This window comes from Anas platyrhynchos, chromosome 5 (assembly GCF_047663525.1).
Source record: "Anas platyrhynchos isolate ZD024472 breed Pekin duck chromosome 5, IASCAAS_PekinDuck_T2T, whole genome shotgun sequence".
In the NCBI taxonomy this organism is placed as follows: domain Eukaryota; kingdom Metazoa; phylum Chordata; class Aves; order Anseriformes; family Anatidae; genus Anas; species Anas platyrhynchos.
This window is the reverse complement of record NC_092591.1, coordinates 38,517,083-38,522,376: the sequence shown is the minus strand read 5'-3', so window position 1 is coordinate 38,522,376 and position 5,294 is coordinate 38,517,083.

The following is a 5,294-nucleotide window of genomic DNA, read 5'->3' as shown; positions in this document are numbered from 1 at the left end:
GACGGCAGCGCCGCCCCCCCGCCCGCGGCCCGGCCCCGCCCGCCGCCCAATGGCGCTGCGCGGGGCAGCGGGGGCGGGGCGCGGCGCGAGGGGCAACGGCCGCAGCGCGTGAGGGGAGGGGGGGGCGCCCCGGCCCCTCTCTCCCTCCCTCCCTCCTCAGGCGCCCCTCGCGGCGGGCCCCGGTCCCCCGGGGAGGAGCGGAGCGGAGCGGAGGGCTCAGCCCGAGCGGCCGCGCTCTGCAGGGAGAGCGGAGACAAAGGTGGTGAAAAGCGGAGCGCCCCGCACAGCGCTGCCCCTCCGTGCCCGGGCCTGGCAGGTAACACAACCCGCCCCGTGCCCGTGCCCGTGCCCGGCGGGCTGCCTGCAGCCGTGAGCGCCCAGCCCGGCCGCGTCAGGGTTACGGCCAAACGCTGGGGTACCCCTGTGAAGCCCCCTCACTGAGAAGGTTAAGACAGACAAAAACCAACCCTCACGCTCCAAGCAGCAGCTTACCCTTTTTTCACTTACTCCACCACTGTTTGCACCCACAGGCTGCGGGTGCCTTCCCTGAGCTCAACAGCAAAATCACCAAACTCGAGCACAGGATCGAGCTCCTCAGCGCAGAGCAGCGCCCTGTCAGGTTGCCGTTAAAGCCTACGTAACAAGAGCACTTAGAAAGGAGATTTTAAACCCAGCCGGCAGCTGAGTAATGGTAATTGCTGTCACATCTGCCACACAGTCACTGAGGTTTGGAACTCAGACACAGGAGAGGGGTCGGGTTGGACACTGACTGGTAGCAAGGTGAGGAGAATTACTTTCCTCGTGTGACACTGTCCTGGTGCGGCTCTGTGAGCCTCCACAGGTAAATGCTTCGGAGCCGCTGTGATTTTGGGTGAGGTATTTACAATTGTTGTTAACAGATCAGCAGGCTAGTAATGTGCATCTTCCCCAAGGAACCTATTTCTTTTCTGATTCATGTTCATGAGATCTTTTTAGCTCTTTAATTTGCCAGAAAAGCTTTTTTACAAGAAGATCAGTGTATGTCTGACTTATACATCACCATCAAGTGGGAAAAAAGGGGGCTCGTTTCTTCTGTTTTCAATAGGGGCCTGGATCCTAAATTAATGAAGCCTAGCTGCCCACTTTTCATAGTCAAGGGAGCTGGGAGTAGGAGGGGGAGGGAGTACTATCAAAAAAAAAAAAAAGAAAAAGCAACAAAAGGCATTCTATATCTTCAAGATGTTCAAATTTTGTCACACTGATGGTCAGGCCCTGGCAAGATGCCAGATGCTGGAGGGCTACTTCTGATTTGTATGTGCATTGCTATAAATAAAAAATGAATGCACTGCAATTCCAACAGCTTATGTCTTCCAGACTGAGTAATAACTGCCTGCTGGTTAGGCTCATTAACAGTAAAAACAGTACCTGATCGGCTTTGTTTTCATCTTGGTGAGTCGCAGTTGGGGCCACACTTTATATCCCCAGAGGCTGCATTTTGGGAACTCCTACTGTGTAGAAAATGTATGGAAACTGAAATCTATGTACATAATCAGGCTGGATGGTAAGAGAGCTCAGGAAGGATATTTGTGCCTTTCAATGATTAAAAAAAAAGATATGGCAGCATTTCTAAGAGAGGGGACTCAGAGGGATTCCTTGAGGAAATTAGACATTGTTAAGAAATGGCTCCGAGTAAATAGACCGAAACCAAGACAGAGACAGTGAGTCTGAAATGGAAAATTGTGAACTGAGGGCAAGTTATACCACCGAGCTCACTGCATGCTGCAGGGAGAGTCTCTACAATAGCACAGAGACGAGTGTCTTACCTGGGGACTGGAGCCCCGGGGACAGACACTCTGCCAGCATTTTGTTGCTCATTAATGTGCATGGTAGTCAGCTCATTCAAGAGATTAATCTAAAATCATGCGCAGTAGTGTCCCAATGACATCTGTGGAGGGAAATGTCATGCCAGCCTATAACCATTTTGTTAGCTTGCTGTGGCGCTCAGAAGACTAGAGAACAAAACTGCTTATTTCATTTAGTTACCCCCCCCCCCATGCATATTCTCTACGTGTCTTCGGAACTATTTCTTTTTATTTTACTGACAAAATGCTATTGTCAGCACTGCTCTGTAATTGCAGAATGTGTTGTAATCTTAGGCACAGGTCTTGCTAGCTACTCTGCCTGGGTGGGCTCCTGAAAACCTCACAGGGCCAACTTGACGTCGGGGGGGCGGTAGTCTTTGCTAAAGTCCCACCTTTTGAAATCAAAAGCCTGTGTCATCATCTCTGTTTTCATTTCTATTTTTCTAGCTCTCATGGTTGGAATAGGGAAATTAAGAGTAGCCTAATGGATCATAAAGCAAAGCATGACCAAGAAAAACGCTTGGGGTTGATTATGTTTATTTTGTTATCTTAAGAGCATGGGGTCAATCCGATGATTTTTCAGGGAGCTCTGAGTGCTTAGGATTGGAAAACACTGTATTCTTCCCTTACACATACCATCAGGCCTACCAACTCTGTTCTACCACTGCAGAAACATTTACTCTTGTATGACGCAGAAAAAGCCCAGCCTGAATTTCAGGTTTTGACCGTCCTTGCACATTCCTCACAGGAGCTAACCTTGCGGAGAAAGTTGGCCTTCGCGGTGACAGAAGGGCTCGCGGGGTTCAGCAGGCCGCGCTGACAGGAACAAGTGTTGCACATTGTAAAAGGTGTATTTGAGAGGAGAATCACTTTCTGGCTATAAATAGTACAGAGAGGATATTGCTCTTGGGGTTTTCTTCTGAAGGGAACAAATTTTAAGAAAGCTCACTGCAGCTGCTCTTTTTAATTTCTCTGAGAGCAAAACTGAAATGCTCAGCTCTCCCCGGATAATGGCAATGTCTCAGGAAAATGCTTCGTCCTCTCTCAGGCTTGTGTTTGACTTTTACTGCAAGCTCTGAAGACAGGAGTTTGCATTTTCCAGTCAGTAGTTCCTATTATCAGCCCTGCAAATTCTCTCATGGCCTTAGAGGCAATGGGTTGAGGGAAACACTGACAACCAGGGTCGAGGTGTGCACGTCTGCACATCACTGAACATGTTCTCATGTGTTGGAGACATACTGATTTTCTCTTCCCTGCCTATTCTTTCCTTCCTTCCCCTCTCTTCACCAAGACTTGCTGTAGAATTTCACTTTCTCCAAGGAAGTGCCCAATCCTACAGAGACTTTGTACGGAACAGGATTTCTACAGCATGCTAATGACTTAGGGGAAAGTTCCCATGAAGATTTCTCTTCCCTTCTATTAAAAAATAATGAGACCAAAAGAATTATTTGGTCATATGCCTTTTACTGGTAATGTTAAAATAATTTGAGGGTTTTGTTTTGCTCTCATCTCTGGGTTTCTTTCACTGCCAGCCTTTTCCTTCTGATTATGCACTCTTACCTCTCCTGTTTTTCCCCATCTCATTCTTATAACTTTGCTTCTGCTTCCTTTGTCATTTGTGTCCTTCTCATGTTCTGGACCAAATTCTGCAGCATAAACCCACTCAGATGCTTGACTCTACTACTGGGATTTCATGAGGGGACTATACTAGATATTAGCACAAAATACAAAGTTTACAGCATCGCAGCCTCATTCTGTAAAGGTCTGAGCCACTCCCTGCCAAAGGCAAAGGAAAGCTGGCTTCAGAGGGCTATGATCTGACTCTAAAATACCAAGACCATTTGTGAGCATTACTGGTAGCAGACACAGAGGAGACTCAGGACTCAGCAGGTACGCTCACCGCCTGGCAGAATTAGGTCTTTCCCCTGTACTGCTGCATGAAAAATTACATTTGCTGCTAAATGTCACAGCTGCCGCGTGTGTAACCTCTGGAGCTCTTCACTTTGCTCACAAGGGCTCAGTGCCTGTATAAGCTTGTTTGACTCTGCGGCTAGAACTCTGTTATAATCTGCTTGGGTGGAAAATCCTTCTTTTGAAATAAAAAGTTTAAAATATCAAAGTGATATATTTTAATTGCTTTTCTTTAAAAATCCCCAGTCTGTCTTCCCATTGTTCTTTGAATTAATGACAGTAATAAAGCCTATCCTGGGACACATGCACATATTCTCAATTCCCTGATTTTTGATTATTCTTAGTGCTACTCTCAGAATATAGAATAGAGCAGTCTTTACAGAACCAGGTCCTAACAAAGTATGTTGTATGTGGTCCCAGCAGAGCACCGAAACATTATCATTCCATCCTATGGAAGAGGAATACCACGTTAGTGTCGTGTGTTCTGTCAGAGAACTGTCAAAGATTGCACACTGGGCTAAGTGGACCTTTGGCTGCAACCAGCATACCGTATTACATTTATTTTGGTAAATGCTCTGTGTTACTTCTTGAGGTTTGACCTCAAAAGCATTTATATTTGGATGGAAAAGGGTGGAAAAATAGAGCTCGACTCTCCTGAATGTGAAGATAAAGCAGAGAAACTTGACCCCTAGCGCTGAGGGTTTATGTGTTCTCTTGCAATATGGGACCATTGTGGGTGTTCAGCACAGTGGAGCGTTAAGTCCTAGATGCAATAAAATTTAAACTCAGGCAAGAAAGTAAAAGTGGGAGTAAAAGCAGAATTGCCTAATTCTGCCAATAATTCAAAAGGAATATCTAGTGCTAGAACCTGCCAACTGCTTGACATTTTTATCTACTTATCTGGGGGAAAAAAAAGAAGAGAGGGAAAGGAAAGGAAAGGAAAGGAAAGGAAAGGAAAGGAAAGGAAAGGAAAGGAAAGGAAAGGAAAGGAAAGGAAAGGAAAGGAAAGGAAAGGAAAGGAAAGGAAAGGAAAGGAAAGGAAAGGAAAGGAAAGGAAAGGAAAGGAAAGGAAAGGAAAGAGGAAAGGAAAGGAAAGGAAAGGAAAGGAAAGGAAAGGAAAGGAAAGGAAAGGAAAGGAAAGGAAAGGAAAGGAAAGGAAAGGAAAGGAAAGGAAAGGAAAGGAAAGGAAAGGAAAGGAAAGGAAAGGAAAGGAAAGGAAAGGAAAGGAAAGGAAAGGAAAGGAAAGGAAAGGAAAGGAAAGGAAAGGAAAGGAAAGGAAAGGAAAGGAAAGGAAAGGAAAGGATGAGAGAGAAAGAAACAGAAAGAATGAGTAAGAAACGAAAGGAAGAGGGGAGAGAGAGAAGGAAAGGAAAGGAAGAAAGAAAGGAAGGAAGAGAAAGAGAGAAAGAGAGAGAAAGAAAGAGAGAAAGAAAGAGAAAGAGAGAAAGAAAGAGAGAAAGAGGAAGGAAGGAAGAAAGAGAGAGAGAAGGAAAGGCAAGGAAGAAAGAGAGAGAGAGAAAGAAAAAGAAAGAAAGAAAGAAA